Source organism: Coregonus lavaretus (assembly GCF_964263955.1).
Source record: "Coregonus lavaretus genome assembly, contig: HAP1_SCAFFOLD_507, whole genome shotgun sequence".
Lineage (NCBI taxonomy): Eukaryota > Metazoa > Chordata > Actinopteri > Salmoniformes > Salmonidae > Coregonus > Coregonus lavaretus.
This window is the reverse complement of record NW_028160496.1, coordinates 30,194-48,724: the sequence shown is the minus strand read 5'-3', so window position 1 is coordinate 48,724 and position 18,531 is coordinate 30,194. Positions and strand designations below refer to the sequence as shown.

Here is an 18,531-nt window from a genome sequence, read left to right as displayed (position 1 = left end):
CAAGTAATGAAGAGAGAGAGGTTGGACCAGGGGGTTTTCATAACCAAGTAATGAAGAGAGAGAGGTTGGACCAGGGGGTTTTCAGAACCAAGTAATTTACATTTACATTTTAGTCATTTAGCAGACGCTCTTATCCAGAGCGACTACAAACACCCTATAGCCAGTGGGATAACCACTTTACAATTATACTTTTTTTTTTTTTTTTTTTTTTGGGGGGGGGGGGGGGGTAGAAGGATTACTTTATCCTATCCCAGGTGTTCCTTAAAGAGGTGGGGTTTCAAATGTCTCCGGAAGGTGGTGAGTGACTCCGCTGTCCTGGCGTCGTGAGGGAGCTTGTTCCACCATTGGGGTGCCAGAGCAGCGAACAGCTTTGACTGGGCTGAGCGGGAACTATGCTTCCGCAGAGGAAGGGGAGCCAGCAGGCCAGAGGTGGATGAACGCAATGCCCTCGCCTGGGTGTAAGGACTGATCAGAGCCTGAAGGTACGGAGGTGCCGTTCCCCTCACTGCTCCATAGGCAAGCACCATGGTCTTGTAACGGATGCGAGCTTCAACTGGAAGCCAGTGGAGTGTGCGGAGGAGGGGGGTGACGTGAGAGAACTTGGGAAGGTTGAACACCAGACGGGCTGCGGCATTCTGGATGAGTTGTAGGGGTTTAATGGCACAGGCAGGGAGCCCAGCCAACAGCGAGTTGCAGTAATCCAGACGGGAGATGACAAGTGCCTGGATTAGGACCTGTGCCGCTTCCTGTGTAAGGCAGGGTCGTACTCTCCGAATGTTGTAGAGCATGAACCTGCAGGATCGGGTCACCGCCTTGATGTTGGCGGAGAACGACAGGGTGTTGTCCAGGGTCACGCCAAGGCTCTTCGCACTCTGGGAGGAGGACACAACGGAGTTGTCAACCGTGAATGCGAGATCATGGAACGGGCAGTCCTTCCCCGGGAGGAAGAGCAGCTCCGTCTTGCCAGGGTTCAGCTTGAGGTGGTGATCCGTCATCCATACTGATACAGTGGCGAAAAAAAGTATTTAGTCAGCCACCAATTGTGCAAGTTCTCCCACTTAAAAAGATGAGAGAGGCCTGTAATTTTCATCATAGGTACACGTCAACTATGACAGACAAATTGAGAAAAGAAAATCCAGAAAATCACATTGTAGGAGCTTTAATGAATTTATTTGCAAATTATGGTGGAAAATAAGTATTTGGTCACCTACAAACAAGCAAGATTTCTGGCTCTCACAGACCTGTAACTTCTTCTTTAAGAGGCTCCTCTGTCCTCCACTCGTTACCTGTATTAATGGCACCCGTTTGAACTTGTTATCAGTATAAAAGACACCTGTCCACAACCTCAAACAGTCACACTCCAAACTCCACTATGGCCAAGACCAAAGAGCTGTCAAAGGACACCAGAAACAAAATTGTAGACCTGCACCAGGCTGGGAAGACTGAATCTGCAATAGGTAAGCAGCTTGGTTTGAAGAAATCAACTGTGGGAGCAATTATTAGGAAATGGAAGACATACAAGACCACTGATAATCTCCCTCGATCTGGGGCTCCACGCAAGATCTCACCCCGTGGGGTCAAAATGATCACAAGAACGGTGAGCAAAAATCCCAGAACCACACGGGGGGACCTAGTGAATGACCTGCAGAGAGCTGGGACCAAAGTAACAAAGCCTACCATCAGTAACACACTACGCCGCCAGGGATTCAAATCCTGCAGTGCTAGACGTGTCCCCCTGCTTAAGCCAGTACATGTCCAGGCCCGTCTGAAGTTTGCTAGAGTGCATCCAGAAGAGGATTGGGAGAATGTCATATGGTCAGATGAAACCAAAATAGAACTTTTTGGTAAAAACTCAACTCGTCGTGTTTGGAGGACAAAGAATGCTGAGTTGCATCCAAAGAACACCATACCTACTGTGAAGCATGGGAGTGAAAACATCATACTTTGGGGCTGTTTTTCTGCAAAGGGACCAGGACGACTGATTCGTGTAAAGGAAAGAATGAATGGGGCCATGTATCGTGAGATTTTGAGTGAAAACCTCCTTCCATCAGCAAGGGCATTGAAGATGAAACGTGGCTGGGTCTTTCAGCATGACAATGATCCCAAACACACCGCCCGGGCAACGAAGGAGTGGCTTCGTAAGAAGCATTTCAAGGTCCTGGAGTCTCCAGATCTCAACCCCATAGAAAATCTTTGGAGGGAGTTGAAAGTCCGTGTTGCCCAGCGACAGCCCCAAAACATCACTGCTCTAGAGGAGATCTGCATGGAGGAATGGGCCAAAATACCAGCAACAGTGTGTGAAAACCTTGTGAAGACTTACAGAAAACGTTTGACCTGTGTCATTGCCAACAAAGGGTATATAACAAAGTATTGAGAAACTTTTGTTATTGACCAAATACTTATTTTCCACCATAATTTGCAAATAAATTCATTAAAAATACTACAATGTGATTTTCTGGATTTTTTTTCCTCATTTTGTCTGTCATAGTTGACGTGTACCTATGATGAAAATTACAGGCCTCTCTCATCTTTTTAAGTGGGAGAACTTGCACAATTGGTGGCTGACTAAATACTTTTTTTCCCCACTGTATGTCGGCCAGACATGCAGAGATGCGATTCGCCACCTGGTTATCAGAAGGGGGAAAGGAGAAGATTAGTTGTGTATCGTCAGCGTAGCAATGATAGGAGAGGCCATGTGAGGATATGACAGAGCCAAGTGACTTGGTGTATAGGGAGAAAAGGAGAGGGCCTAGAACTGAGCCCTGGGGGACACCAGTGGTGAGAGCACGTGGTGCGGAGACAGCTTCTCGCCACGCCACTTGGTAGGAGCGACCGGTCAGGTAGGACGCAATCCAGGAGTGAGCCGCGCCGGAGATGCCCAGCTCGGAGAGGGTGGAGAGGAGGATCTGATGGTTCACTGTATCAAAGGCAGCAGACAGGTCTAGAAGGACAAGAGCAGAGGAGAGAGAGTTAGCTTTAGCAGTGCGGAGAGCCTCCGTGACACAGAGAAGAGCAGTCTCAGTTGAATGACCAGTCCTGAAACCTGACTGGTTTGGATCAAGAAGGTCATTCTGAGAGAGATAGCAAGAGAGTTGGCTAAAGACGGCACGCTCAATAGTTTTGGAAAGAAAAGAAAGAAGGGATACTGGTCTGTAGTTGTTGACATCAGTGGGATCGAGTGTTGGTTTTTTGAGAAGGGGTGCAACTCTCGCTCTCTTGAAGACGGAAGGGACATGGCCAGCGGTCAAGGATGAGTTGATCAGCGAGGTGAGGTAGGGGAGAAGGTCACCGGAGATGGTCTGGAGAAGAGAGGAGGGGATGGGGTCAAGCGGGCAGGTTGTTGGGCGGCCTGCAGTCACTAGTCGCAAGATTTTATCTGGAGAGAGAGGGGAGAAAGAAGTCAAAGCATAGGGTAGGGCAGTGTGAGCAGGACCAGCAGTGTCATTAGACTTAACAAACGAGGATCGGATGTCGTCAACCTTTTTTTCAAAGTGGTTGACAAAGTCATCCACAGAGAGAGAGGAGGGGGGGGGGGGGGGGAGGATTCAGGAGGGAGGAAAATGTGGCAAAGAGCTTCCTAGGGTTAGAGGCAGATGCTTGGAATTTAGAGTGGTAGAAAGTGGCCTTAGCAGCAGAAACAGATGAAGAAAATGTAGAGAGGAGGGAGTGAAAAGATGCCAGGTCGGCAGGGAGTCTAGTTTTCTTCCATTTCCGCTCAGCTGCCCGGAGCTCTGTTCTGTGAGCTCGCAATGAGTCATCAAGCCACAGAGCTGGAGGGGAGGACCGAGCCGGCCGGGAGGATAGGGGACACAGGGAGTCAAAGGATGCAGAAAGGGAGGAGAGGAGGGTTGAGGAGGCAGAATCAGGAGATTGGAGGGAGAAGGATTGAGCAGAGGGAAGAGATGATAGGATGGAAGAGGAGAGAGTAGTGGGAGAGAGAGAGTGAAGGTTGCGGCGGCGCGTTACCATCTGTGTAGGGGCAGAGTGAGTAGTGTTGGAGGAGAGCGAGAGAGAAAAGGATACAAAGTAGTGGTCGGAGACATGGAGGGGAGTTGCAGTGAGATTAGTAGAAGAGCAACATCTAGTAAAGATGAAGTCAAGCGTATTGCCTGCCTTGTGAGTGGGGGGGGATGGTGAGAGGGTGAGGTCAAAAGAGGAGAGGAGTGGAAAGAAGGAGGCAGAGAGAAATGAGTCAAATGTAGACGTGGGGAGGTTGAAATCCCCCAAAACTGTGAAGGGTGAGCCATCCTCAGGAAAGGAACTTATCAAGGCGTCAAGCTCATTGATGAACTCTCCAAGGGAACCTGGAGGGCGATAGATGACAAGGATATTAAGCTTAAATGGGCTAGTGACTGTGACAGCGTGGAATTCAAATGAGGAGATAGACAGATGGGTTAGGGGAAAAATTGAGAATGACCACTTGGGAGAGATGAGGATTCCTGTGCCACCACCCCTCTGACCAGATGCTCTCGGGGTATGCGAGAACACATGGTCAGACGAGGAGAGGGCAGTAGGAGTAGCAGTGTTTTCAGTGGTAATCCATGTTTCCGTCAGTGCCAGGAAGTCGAGGGACTGGAGGGTGGCATAGGCTGGGATGAAGTCAGCCTTGTTGGCGGCAGAACGGCAGAACGGCAGTTCCAGAGGCTGCCTGAGGTGTGTGGTGCGTGCAGGGACCACCAGGTTAGAGAGGCAGCAGCCACGCGGTGTGGGGCGTTTGTGTAGCCTGTGCGGAGAGGAGAGAACAGGGATAGGCAGAGGCATAGTTGACAGGCTGCAGCAGATGGCTACAATAATGCAGAGGAGATCGGGATGAAATGAACTAAACATCAGGGAAAGGAGAGAGCAGGCCTCCCTCACCAAAAAAAAAAATATATATATAACTCTCCCAACTTCCACCTCAGAAACTATAATTGTTTCACTGAACCACCCGAGTAAAACTCTCCCAACTTCCACTTTAGAAATTAGAATTGTTGTAAACTACAGCAGACTGTTATCAGTAGCTATAATTAAGTACAGCAGCTACCAACCACCTAACGTTAATGCCTCGGATGAGGTTAGAAAAACAGCTGAATGGTAGCAGCTAGCTGGCTCAATCACAGGTACTCTTAACCATGAAATAAAATTGGAAACAATTAACCATAGTTGCAAAGAGTTACCAGTAGCTACCCGCTAGCTAGCTAGCTAGCTTTGTTGGTCCAAGTAGTGGGTAGGCTAGCCTCGTGCTTCGCCGGAGTCCGCCGAATACAGTCCTTACCTACAATAATTACCTACAATAACCTTCAATAACTACCTGAGTAAGCTACCTATAATACCAAATTACAATACCTACCTACAATCTAAATACATGGTTTAAGCTTAACTCAACACCATATAAGAAGCCAAGCTTACCTTTCATAACGCAGCAACGATTAAACGTTGGGTAGCTAGCACAAAGATATTGTATTTAGCTACCACAGCCTGCTGGTAGTGTTGGCTGGCTAGCAATGGCTACTGTGTTGACTTTGTTTGAAAAACGGCGTCGCTGCGAACGAATGTAGCTGGCTAAAAGGATATTGTTTTTAGTTGCAACCGTTGCTATTAGCAACTCACCAGCTAATCCAGGAGGTGAGTTAGCTAGCTAGCTTAGTAATGAAGAGAGAGAGGTTGGACCAAGGGGTTTTCATAACCAAGTGATGAAGAGAGAGAGGTTGGACCAGGGGGTTTTCATAACCAAGTAATGAAGAGAGAGAGGTTGGACCAGGGGGTTTTCAGAACCAAGTAATGAAGAGAGAGAGGTTGGACCAGGGGGTTTTCATAACCAAGTAATGAAGAGAGAGAGGTTGGACCAGGGGTTTTTCAGAACCAAGTAATGAAGAGAGAGAGGTTGGACCAGGGGGTTTTCATAACCAAGTAATGAAGAGAGAGAGGTTGGACCAGGGGTTTTTCAGAACCAAGTAATGAAGAGAGAGAGGTTGGACCAGGGGGTTTTCATAACCAAGTAATGAAGAGAGAGAGGTTGGACCAGGGGGTTTTCATAACCAAGTAATGAAGAGAGAGAGGTTGGACCAGGGGGTTTTCATAACCAAGTAATGAAGAGAGAGAGGTTGGACCAGGGGGTTTTCAGAACCAAGTAATGAAGAGAGAGAGGTTGGACCAGGGGGTTTTCATAACCAAGTAATGAAGAGAGAGAGGTTGGACCAGGGGTTTTTCAGAACCAAGTAATGAAGAGAGAGAGGTTGGACCAGGGGGTTTTCAGAACCAAGTAATGAAGAGAGAGAGGTTGGACCAGGGGTTTTTCATAACCAAGTAATGAAGAGAGAGAGGTTGGACCAGGGTTTTTTCAGAACCAAGTAATGAAGAGAGAGAGGTTGGACCAGGGTGTTTTCAGAACCAAGTAATGAAGAGAGAGAGGTTGGACCAGGGTTTTTTCAGAACCAAGTAATGAAGAGAGAGAGGTTGGACCAGGGGGTTTTCATAACCAAGTAATGAAGAGAGAGAGGTTGGACCAGGGGGTTTTCATAACCAAGTAATGAAGAGAGAGAGGTTGGACCAGGGTGTTTTCAGAACCAAGTAATGAAGAGAGAGAGGTTGGACCAGGGGGATTTCATAACCAAGTAATGAAGAGAGAGAGGTTGGACCAGGGGGTTTTCATAACCAAGTAATGAAGAGAGAGAGGTTGGACCAGGGGGTTTTCATAACCAAGTAATGAAGAGAGAGAGGTTGGACCAGGGGGTTTTCATAACCAAGCAATGAAGAGAGAGAGGTTGGACCAGGGTTTTTTCAGAACCAAGTAATGAAGAAAGAGAGGTTGGACCAGGGGGTTTTCATAACCAAGCAATGAAGAGAGAGAGGTTGGACCAGGGTTTTTTCAGAACCAAGTAATGAAGAGAGAGAGGTTGGACCAGGGGGATTTCATAACCAAGTAATGAAGAGAGAGAGGTTGGACCAGGGGGTTTTCATAACCAAGTAATGAAGAGAGAGAGGTTGGACCAGGGGGTTTTCATAACCAAGTAATGAAGAGAGAGAGGTTGGACCAGGGGGTTTTCATAACCAAGCAATGAAGAGAGAGAGGTTGGACCAGGGTTTTTTCAGAACCAAGTAATGAAGAAAGAGAGGTTGGACCAGGGGGTTTTCATACCAAGTAATGAAGAGAGAGAGGTTGGACCAGGGGTTTTTCAGAACCAAGTAATGAAGAGAGAGAGGTTGGACCAGGGGGTTTTCATAACCAAGTAATGAAGAGAGAGAGGTTGGACCAGGGGGTTTTCATAACCAAGTAATGAAGAGAGAGAGGTTGGACCAGGGGGTTTTCATAACCAAGTAATGAAGAGAGAGAGGTTGGACCAGGGGGTTTTCAGAACCAAGTAATGAAGAGAGAGAGGTTGGACCAGGGGGTTTTCAGAACCAAGTGACCTGATCAGGAATGTATTGTTTTGTTCTCTCTTCCCCCCCCCCCCCCCTCTCTCTCTCTCTCCACTCTTTTCCCTCCCTTGCTCCCTCCAGATAAATTAGCCCAATGGGTACGGTAACACCCCCCTCCACGTGGCATGCTACAACGGGCATGATGTGGTGGTGAATGAGCTGATCGAGTGTGGCGCCAACGTGAACCAGGTGTACGAGAAGGGTTTCGCCCCACTCCACTTCACGGCCGCCTCGCGCCATGGGGCGCTCTGCCTGGAGCTGCTGGTGGGCAACGGGGCCCTCGTCAACATCAAGGTGAGGAGACCGGATGACCAACACTGTGTCTGAACTAAATAACACCCTATTCCCTATGTAGTGCACTACTTTTGACCAGGGGCCCATAGAGCAAGGAGCCGTGATGACACTGCCTGTGTCCCAAATGGCACCCTGTTCCCTTTATAAGTACACTACTTTGGTTCAAAAAGTAGTGTACTTATAAATAGGGTGCCATTTGGGACGCACACACTGACGCAGCACATGGCTTAGTATTTGGCCCTGGTCTACATTCAAATACCAATGGAATAGGCCTAACAATGCAAACTAAATGCCATCAAGCGCTCCTCCAATACGTGTTTGATTTTGCCTGTGGTCAGCAGCACAGACTGCCGTGTGAACCATCTTTGTCTTTCTATCTGCCGAGTAAAGATGGAAAGACCCCCCTCCACATGACGGCCATCCACGGACGCTTCTCCAGATCTCAAGCCATCATCCAGAATGGTGAGTCGCTGTGAATGCTCTCAACTGAATATATATGAACCAGTAGGCTCTTCAGCATTGTCTTTTGTCTTCAAACCATGATTCACTGGCACAGAGCAATGTTACTTGCAATGTGGTTGAACATGAAGCTTCATGAGGCCTCTAGGGTCAAGTGGTTGACGTGTGTGTGTGTCTGTGTGTGTGTATGTGTGTGTGTCTGTGTGTGTCTGTGTGTGTGTGTCTGTGTGTGTGTGTGTGTGTGTTCTGTAGGTGCTGAGATCGACTGTGAAGAAAAGAATGGAAACACACCTCTGCACATCTCTGCTCGCTACGGCCATGAGTTACTCATCAATACACTCATCACGAACGGAGCTGACACAGCCAAGTGAGAACACACACAGTTTCCAGCAAAAATGCAACATGCATCTGCAATTCTGTCATTGACCGAATTCCCGCTTGGAGACTATGCTCAACACATTGTGGTGTGTGGGGGGTTGATAGACAGGGCATTGCAGCATGCTGATGTGTTGATCTGCTGTGGGGTTTAATGAGGACTGTGATGTGGTGCTGTTTCCAATCTTAGCTGAATCAACTGTAAGTCGCTCTGGATAAGAGTGTCTGCTTAAAGTCTAAAATGTAAAAATGTGTTGCAGGCGAGGCGTCCATGGGATGTTCCGCCTCCACCTGTCTGCTCTCAGTGGGTTCTCTGACTGCTGTCGGAAGCTCCTCTCATCAGGCTTTGATATAGACACCCCTGACGACTTTGGAAGGACCTGTTTACATGCTGCAGCAGCTGTTGGGTGAGTGGACTGGTCCAGGCTTTACACCAAGGAATATTTAGTTCATGAACTGGAAAGCCACCAGAAAGAACAAACACATATTCACACTCTTACATTTCACATTGTTTAGCAGTATAAAAAAATCGTATAGATCATTAGTGCAGTATAATTTCTGTATAATGTGGTTCCATGCCATGGTGGTATTGACTTGCGCTCTGGTCTAAATTGTCTTTATATCTTCTTGAAAGAGAAGAGAAACCTGCAAACTGCTCTTGCTAGTATCACTTTTTATTATTGCTTTTATTAGCATTATAAAAACAGTGATACTAGCAAGAGCAGTGTACGGGTTTCTCTTTTCTTTAAGGTTCTCATTGTTACCATCCACCTGATAGCTCAGATGTGAAAGGGCCTTTCTGAACTTGATATCTTGTTACCATCCACCTGATAGCTCAGATGTACGAGAGCCTTTCTGAACTTGATATCTTGTTACCATTCACCTGATAGCTCAGATGTACGAGGGCCTTTCTGAACTTGATATCTTGTTACCAGGAACCTGGACTGTCTGAATCTGCTGCTCAACACAGGGGCAGACTTCAACAGAAAGGACAGCTTCGGAAGGTCTGTCTGTGGCATCAAATAACTTTCATATGTGATCTTTATGATAATGGGGAATATAGTATAGGGGCATATAGGAATTATTATGGGAAATATTGTGCGGCAGGTAGCCTAGCGGTTAAGAGCGTTGGGTCAGTAACCGAAAGGTTGCTGGTTCAAATCCCCTAGCTGACTAGGTGAAAAATGTGTCTATGTGCACTGCAGCAAGGCACTTAACCCTAATTGCTCCTGTAAGTCGCACTGGATAAGAGTGTCTGCTAAATGACGTAAATGTAAAATATAAATGTTTTACAGCTCCAATAAGTTGTTTCTGTTGTTGATGTTGAATGGTTTCTGTGCGTTCTTCTAGGAGTCCTCTGCATTATGCGGCAGCCAATTGTAACTACCAGTGTCTGTTTGCCTTGGTGGGGTCTGGGGCCAGTGTGAACGATCTGGATAAAAGGGGTTGCACCCCGCTCCACTACGCTGCTGCCTCCGACACAGACGGAAAGTACGTCTCACACCTCTCTTACTGTTGTGTGTGTTGTGGTGCCATGACCTTTCACATTTCACTGTAGTCTGGAGAGTATGTTGTGGTGCCATGACCTTTCACATTTCACTGTAGTCTGGAGAGTATGTTGTGGTGCCATGACCTTTCACATTTCACTGTAGTCTGGAGAGTATGTTGTGGTGCCATGACCTTTCACATTTCACTGTAGTCTGGAGAGTATGTTGTGGTGCCATGACCTTTCACATTTCACTGTAGTCTGGAGAGTATGTTGTGGTGCCATGACCTTTCACATTTCACTGTAGTCTGGAGAGTATGTTGTGGTGCCATGACCTTTCACATTTCACTGTAGTCTGGAGAGTATGTTGTGGTGCCATGACCTTTCACATTTCACTGTAGTCTGGAGAGTATGTTGTGGTGCCATGACCTTTCACATTTCACTGTAGTCTAGAGTATGTTGTTGGCCGTGTTTGAATACATACTAGTGTTAAATCTGCAGTGTGAAAGCTTGGCCACGTCTCCTTTGGGAAAGTGTCTCTGCTTGCTTATCTGTCTGTCTTGATGTTGGTATAATGATTAGTGAACTCTTGACCTCTGACCTCTAGGTGTCTGGAATATTTGCTGCGAAACGACGCTAACCCAGGGATCAGGGACAATCAGGGCTACAACGCAGTCCATTACGCGTCTGCGTACGGACACCGCCTCTGTCTGGAGCTGGTGAGTCAGAACCACAGGGGACTAGACGCCCTGCATTCACAGACCATTTTGTCTGCGTCCCAAATGGATGTAGGGCCCATAGGGCTCTGGTCAAAAGTAATGCACTATATAGGGAATAGGGTGCCATTTGTGACAGACGTTGATATTCAGTAGGTTTTAAGGTGTGGTTGCATGTTTGTCGTGGCCGCATCGTCACTCTTGATGTTCTTTTTCCAGATTGCAAGTGAAACACCTTTAGATGTGGTAAGTACCAGTTGGTTACTTTTCCTCACACTAGCTTGTTTAAGATACGAATGCAACACCCCAGTATGTCTGCAGGGGCTGGTCACTGAGATTTACAACATGAAACATGCTACTAGACTAACCTTCAAAGTAAATATGTTACAAGTCTAAACTGGCCCGTCCTTGTCTTTCCCCAGCTAATGGAAACCTCAGGGACAGACATCCTGAACGACTCTGATGTCAGAGCTCCCATCAGCCCCCTACACTTAGCTGTGAGTAAAGCCTACCTGCTCCTGTAGGGGTCTCGCCACATGACAAATGGCACCCTATTCCCTATTTAGTGCACTACTTTTGACCAGAACCTTATGGGCCCAGATCAAAAGTACTGCACTACATGGGAAATAGGGTGCTATCTGGGATGCAGGCATGGTGTTGTTTTTCCACGAAAAGTTGATTGTCCAGACACTCACACACCATGTTCCTATCTGTTCCTGATTAGTGTAAAATACATGCATATTTTGACACGGTGATGATGAGGATGATTTCCTTATTTTGCCATTTGAGTTAATCAACCTCCAACAGAGGAGTAGTAGTGTGTTTGTTTCTAAATCTCACGCTTGGCAGGGACCTTCGATGTTGATGCTGGGCGGGAGAAAAAATGGGCACCCGATTTGAGAGACACTGGTCTACTTTAGAGGTCTAGGACTGTTTCTGTTCAGGCATACCACTGGTCTACTATAGGACATTGATTATATTAAGAGTGTATATCTGTTCAGGCATACCACTGGTCTACTATAGGACATTGATTATATTAGGAGTGTATTTCTGTTCAGGCGCACCACTGGTCTACTATAGGACATTGATTATATTAGGAGTGTATATCTGTTCTGGCATACCACTGGTCTACTATAGGACATTGATTATATTAGGAGTGTATATCTGTTCTGGCATACCACTGGTCTACTATAGGACATTGATTATATTAGGAGTGTATATCTGTTCTGGCATACCACTGGTCTACTATAGGACATTGATTATATTAGGAGTGTATATCTGTTCTGGCATACCACTGGTCTACTATAGGACATTGATTATATTAGGAGTGTATATCTGTTCTGGCATACCACTGGTCTACTATAGGACATTGATTATATTAGGAGTGTATATCTGTTCTGGCATACCACTGGTCTACTATAGGACATTGATTATATTAGGAGTGTATATCTGTTCTGGCATACCACTGGTCTACTATAGGACATTGATTATATTAGGAGTGTATATCTGTTCAGGCATACCACTGGTCTACTATAGGACATTGATTATATTAGGAGTGTATATCTGTTCTGGCATACCACTGGTCTACTATAGGACATTGATTATATTAGGAGTGTATATCTGTTCTGGCATACCACTGGTCTACTATAGGACATTGATTATATTAGGAGTGTATATCTGTTCAGGCATACCACTGGTCTACTATAGGACATTGATTATATTAGGAGTGTATATCTGTTCAGGCATACCACTGGTCTACTATAGGACATTGATTATATTAGGAGTGTATATCTGTTCAGGCATACCACTGGACTTTGCTTCAGACTGTGTGTTTGTTTCCATTCAGGCGTACCACGGCCACCACCATGCTATGGAGGTCCTGGTTCAGTCTCTGCTGGATCTAGACGTGAGGAACAGCCAGGGGCGCACCCCTCTGGACCTGAATGCCTTTAAAGGCCATGTGGAGTGTGTTGACGTCCTCATCAACCAGGGAGCCTCCATCCTGGTTAAAGACTTCACCCTGAAGAGGACCCCCATCCACGCTGCAGGTACGCATAGGATATCACGTAAGACCTAGAGATTCTGTAATTCAAAAGTTTTCCTTACCAAGATGGACATTTGTTTGGTCATGTTGCTAGGACGCCAATGTCCACTCTAGGGATATTATATAGCATAGTGTGAAAATGCCCACTACACACTGATCTAAGGTCATTTTTTGTCATTATTGCTGAGGATCTGGGGAGGGTAAGCTGATCCTAGATCAGTGCACAGGGGGACTTCTATCCAGAGCCAGGTACACAGCTAGCAGGTGACAGGCTTCGAGGGCCTCAGCCCCAAAATGTTTTATTATCTGCTGTGTTAACATCATGAGGATGTCATCTACCAATACCACTGTTCTAGAAATCTGTCTGTTCATGTGAAGGTAATAGTCGTCCAGCAATCAGCTCATATCCTCTCTGTTTAGCCTCCTCTAGCTACCAACGGTCAATCATCTCACATTCTTATATCCTCTCTGTTTATCCTCCTCTAGCTACCAACGGTCATTCGGAGTGTTTGCGTTTGCTGATTGGAAATGCTGACCTCCAGAGTGCAGTGGACGTTCAAGACGGGAATGGACAGTAAGTCAATTGGGTTTTGGATACAATTCCTGAAATAAAGAGATTTTGACACTAGGTCTACGTCCCAAATGGCACCCTATGCCCTACTTGGTGCACTACTTTAAACCAGAACCCTATGGGCTCGGGTCAAAAGTAGTGTACCATATAGGGAATAGGTTGCCATTTGGGACTCAGCCTGGTTATTACCAGTTTGTAATATGACCTTGTTGTCTTGTGTATCAGAACCCCTCTGATGCTGTCGGTGCTGAGCGGACACACAGACTGTGTGTACTCACTGCTCAACAAGGGAGCCAGCGTAGAAGCCAAAGACAAGTGGGGCAGAACAGCGCTACACAGAGGGGTGAGGAGGAGAGCTGGCTGTATACGCTCACACACAGAAAGAGACGGGGAGGCTCAAATATACATATTATCTTCAGAAAAGTAGTTGTCCATGGGTAGTGGTGTATTCATCCCTGTAGGGGGACCTGCCTCCAGACATCATTTGTAATAATTGATGATTCATTATTATATCATTGATTATTAGTTATTCAAATCCATTCTTGTCTCCCCGCCCTTCCTCCCAGGCGTTGACGGGTCATGAGGAGTGTGTGGAGGCCCTGCTGCAGCACAGCGCCAGCTTCCTGGTTCGGGACTGTAAGGGGCGGACCCCTGTCCACCTGGCGGCGGCATCCAGACACATCGGGGTGCTGGGGGGGCTCCTACACGCCGCCCAGTCAGTGGAGACCCTCCCCGTCATCACAGACAACCAGGGCTACACGCCACTACACTGGGCCTGCTACAACGGTACGTACTGGACTAACGGAACACTAGATCTTTTCTGATTTTCTCTCTTCAGCACCGTAAACATGTCCCTGAATTAGGCAGGCCATACAACTAGGGGTGTAACGATTCGATTTGTATCACGATTCGTGGTTGTCGATACGATTCAAGGACGATATTGGTTCATTTAGAACGATACGATCCGAAACGATTCAGTGACTTGAAATCGATTCAGTAACCTTTTAGCCAAAAATTCAACCAGTGTGACTGAAATAAATACCTGGATACTGGACAGTGCAGGTGAAGTTTCCTAGATTCCTGTTCCTTGTAAGGACCGCAATGGTGGCTTGATAATTTCTCGCTCGTCGGCTTCTCCTCTGTCGTCCGCCATGCTATGTTTTGTTGTCTTTGCGCCTTTGCGCTGCTGCTGGCGTGGGGCGATGACGTCACGGATAGGCAGACTGAATCGAGTAATGTTTAAAGCCTTTATCATTAAAAGTGCTAAGAAAAAACATCCATATAAAGTCTGACGTGCTTAAATCCAATGGGTTATTTCCTAGTATCGATACAATCGATTTATTACATTTTAAAACGATGTTAGAGTGATATATGTTGTCCAAAAGGCCAACTCACCGAGCACAGATCGATGTAGTTGGATCATAGGAATATAAATCGATACATCGATGTAGTAGATGGATCGTTACACCCCTACATACAACGGTACGTACTGACTAACTGGACTGTAGCTCTGTTCTCTCCTCCATGAAGTGTACACTCATTCACTCCCTCTTGTGGCTTGAAAAGCATTCGATTGGTGTGGACGGAGCCATGTGGGGGAATGAACAAGACTACAACAGAATTAGGGGTTATGACTCTCAGTGGAGGACCTTACACTGAAACAGGACTTTGTCAGGGATTGACATAGCATATGTTGTAGCTAAAACATATTTTGTGACTTCACCATTGTCAGATGTGTAGCTTTCTCTGAGAGTATTGTTGTGGTCTGCAGCGACGTCATCTTTTTCCGGTATGAATCAATCTTCCACTAGGCCATGACACGTGTGTAGAGGTGCTGCTGGAACAGGAGGTTTTCCACAAGACCGAGGGCAACTCGTTCAGCCCCCTCCACTGAGCTGTGATCAATGACAACGAGGGGGCTGCAGAGATGCTGATTGACACTCTGGGGCCGGCCATTGTCAACGCCACTGACACCAAGAACCGGTAACTACAGCACATGACAAAGTCCTTTTCTTCTGGAGAATAATGTTGTCTTGGGAATAAAATGACCTCTGGGGTTGGATGAGGGATTGTAGATTACTTTTAATACATCTATTAGTGATTTTATATTTCTATGGTATAAACAGGGTTAATTGAACAAACTTGTTTACAACAGTCCTACATGATATCGGTGAAATAAGTTTCCTCTCTCTCCAGGACCCCCCTGCATGCGGCGGCTTTCACGGACCACGTGGAGTGTCTTCAGCTGCTGCTAGGCCACAACGCCCAGGTCAACTCCCCCGATGCCTCCGGGAAGACCTCCCTCATGATGGCTGCTGAGAACGGACAAACCAACGCTGTCGGTACGCAGCCCCCTCTCCTCCGCTTTGCCTCGCCCAGCCGGCTTAAGTTCAACATGTCTGTTTTACATTTTAATAAGTCGCTTAATTTCCTAATTGAGTTTCTTTATGTTTCTCTGTCTGTGTCAGAGCTGTTGGTGAGCAGTGCCAAAGCAGAGCTCACCCTGCAGGATGCAGTCAAGAACACTGCTCTTCATCTGGCCTGCAGTAAGGTGAGCATCCCCACATGAAGATGACGTTCATCTGAACAGTTGGCTCTCTCTGGTTGAAATTTTGGTCTGACATGTTTGACTCTGGTTTTTAAAGGGGCATGAAACCAGTGCTTTGTTGATATTGGAGAAGATTACAGACAGGAACCTCATCAACTCGACTAACGCAGCCTTACAGACGTACGTATGGTTCAGCTGTATTAATTGGGCCAGAAGAATTAGAAGAAGTGCACTATATAGGGAATAGTCTGGCATTTGGGAGGTATCCTCATTTGCTGCTGGCTAATCTGACGGTACTTTCTCCTCAGGCCGTTACACGTTGCAGCCAGAAATGGTCTGACGGTGGTGGTTCAGGAGCTACTAGTGTGCTCGCAGTCGATGAGAATGGTAAGATCCATAACGCTAACACCGTTTTCTTCTGTACTTCTCTTCTCAATGTGTCCACAAATGTTTCTCTCTAGTCCACTGCTTGGTTATTGTCTTAACTTTGTATCTCCTAGCCTGGTGTTATTTCATGTTTTTCACCAAAAGTGTTATAGTAAACGGTGATGCTCCTGAAGTGACCCTCTGCTGTTCTGTTTGAACCCCTCAGGTTACACGCCTGCCTTGGCCTGCGCCCCCAACAAAGACGTGGCGGACTGCCTGGCGCTGATCCTGGCCACCATGATGCCCGTGTCCCCCTGCAACCCGGCGCCCAGCCTGTCCTTCAGTGCCATTAACCACTACACCACCAGCCCCTCCAAGAGTGTGACCTTCGACAGCCTGCCCGTGCTGCGCAGCGAGCACAGCTCCTACTGCAGCTTCAACAACATCGGCCACCGCAACCACGATGGAGGCTTCTACAAGGATGAGGAACTCAACGACTCAGACTCAAAGACATACTGAGGGGGGTGGTGGTCGCTGCCCAGGAGAGGAGCCAAGGGCAGGCGGATGGACAGTGAAGTGGGGCAGAGGCCACAAACAAATCCACACATACACACCGTGTCTTAAATCACCACAGCCAGCTTTGGGAGGGCACGAGCCGAGACAGTCCGCACAGGAGCCTTAAGAGTCCCGCAGTTGGAGAGAGAGAAATGGAGGGAGGGAGGGAGGGAGGGAGAGGGGGAGGCACAACAGGCTGGCTGGCCACACTCATCCTCTCATACCACCAGGTGTCCTTCCAGCAGATACTGGACTTCAGAGGAACTGCTGCTGCTATACCCCACCTTTACCTTTACCCACAAAGGTCCTAAACGGTAGAAACTGTCCAGCCAACAGACAGACGGACACCTTATGACGGCAATAACCTGTAGTCCAAGGGGATAGTAGCACTTCACTGAGTGAAAAACAGACATGGACCAAAAGATGTGGAAGAAGCCTTTTCAAAACCTGTTTTGACAGTAGAAATGGGATTGAGCGTTTTGGCCTGAGAAAAAACATAAGGAGTGATGTTTCATTTAAGTTTTATGAGAGTGATGGTCATGTTTATCCGCACACTAAGACAGTCAGAACGCACCTAGCCTCTTGTCTGTAATCCATGTGGGAGGAGGGGAAATCATTTATTTTTTATGAACAAACATTTTAATAAAATCATTCATGTCTTAAGCTCCTGACCTTCTGTGGGAACCAAAGAATCGTAGTATTTGCTCTCATGAGTAATTTCAAAGAATTTCCATCCCCAATGGCACCCTATTCCCTTTATAGTACACTACTTTTGACCAGGGCCATAGGGTTCTGGTCAAAAGTAGTGTACTCTATAAAGAATAGGGTGCCATTTAGATTTTGCATTTGTATGTGAGCGACAGGACTTTTTACATTTGCGTTATTAAACCTACCTGTCCTTTGCCCTCTAGAAAATATTTTAGAAAGTAAATTATTAATTCATGTATTCTTTCTTGTGATATTTATGTCATCATTTTGTGCCTTCTTTAGTTACTGAGGGGAGGTTAGGAGAGTAGGGGCAGCTGTATGAGCGAAAACAATGATGCACACTAAGTACTACAACGTTTGTGAAAAGCACTGATACTATTCCGAGGCATACGAGGGGGAAAACATGCCTCCCTTGGAGAGGAGAAACACTGTAAACCAATGGTAGGACAGCAGCATTTAGATTTTCTTCTGTTGAAAAAAATATATATATATTATTTGTCTTGGTCTTATAATCAATGTATTTTGACAGGTTTTGCTTGCTTAACTTCTTCAAAAAAATGAAACCACTCAATCCTTTTATGTGATTGCTTGTTCAAACCCCCGTTTTTGTCTCTTTTTGAAAATAATTTTAACTGGAAATATGTACAATACATATGCTATGTTCGTCAAATCAGGATCAGGAGGTTCACAGGTTTTTTCGTGTCCTTTTTTTTCTTTAAAAGGATGAAACTAGCATGTACATATGAAATAGTGACTGAATTCGAAACTCCCATGAATTCTTTCAGTATCTGAAGATTGCTGTATATTTTATGAGTAATAAAATAAAGAAATGAGTTATGTTATTTAATAATGAACTATGGGTTATCTGTTTTATGTGACAACCGCAGTATCAATTTCTAGGTGACAGTGGTGCTAATCCCAAAAGAAAGGCTACATACAACAAGGAACAAGAAGTCTATTGGCAAAGTGATGAATATTGCATGTACCTTGGCCTAACGGTGTGGGTTATGT

General features: G+C 46.3%; 2 pseudogenes across 2 annotated transcripts in view; both read left to right on the top strand.

Moving 5' to 3' along the window:
- Positions 1-18,531, top strand: part of LOC311121744 (2-hydroxyacyl-CoA lyase 1-like) — a 73,058-nt pseudogene that overhangs the window by 32,564 nt on the left and 21,963 nt on the right. The gene's annotated exons all lie outside the window — the stretch shown is intronic.
- The window catches only part of LOC311121748 (serine/threonine-protein phosphatase 6 regulatory ankyrin repeat subunit A-like), a 43,455-nt pseudogene that overhangs the window by 7,041 nt on the left and 17,883 nt on the right, over positions 1-18,531 (top strand). Inside the window, exons 6-24 of the transcript in view lie at positions 7,489-7,692; positions 8,076-8,154; positions 8,404-8,518; positions 8,787-8,933; positions 9,462-9,530; positions 9,877-10,017; positions 10,620-10,731; positions 10,948-10,974; positions 11,151-11,225; positions 12,575-12,776; positions 13,259-13,346; positions 13,569-13,686; positions 13,910-14,129; positions 15,155-15,326; positions 15,540-15,685; positions 15,812-15,894; positions 15,989-16,071; positions 16,200-16,278; positions 16,484-16,636. The product of the transcript in view is annotated as a serine/threonine-protein phosphatase 6 regulatory ankyrin repeat subunit A-like (transcript). The remainder of the gene's footprint in view (positions 1-7,488; positions 7,693-8,075; positions 8,155-8,403; positions 8,519-8,786; positions 8,934-9,461; positions 9,531-9,876; positions 10,018-10,619; positions 10,732-10,947; positions 10,975-11,150; positions 11,226-12,574; positions 12,777-13,258; positions 13,347-13,568; positions 13,687-13,909; positions 14,130-15,154; positions 15,327-15,539; positions 15,686-15,811; positions 15,895-15,988; positions 16,072-16,199; positions 16,279-16,483; positions 16,637-18,531) is intronic.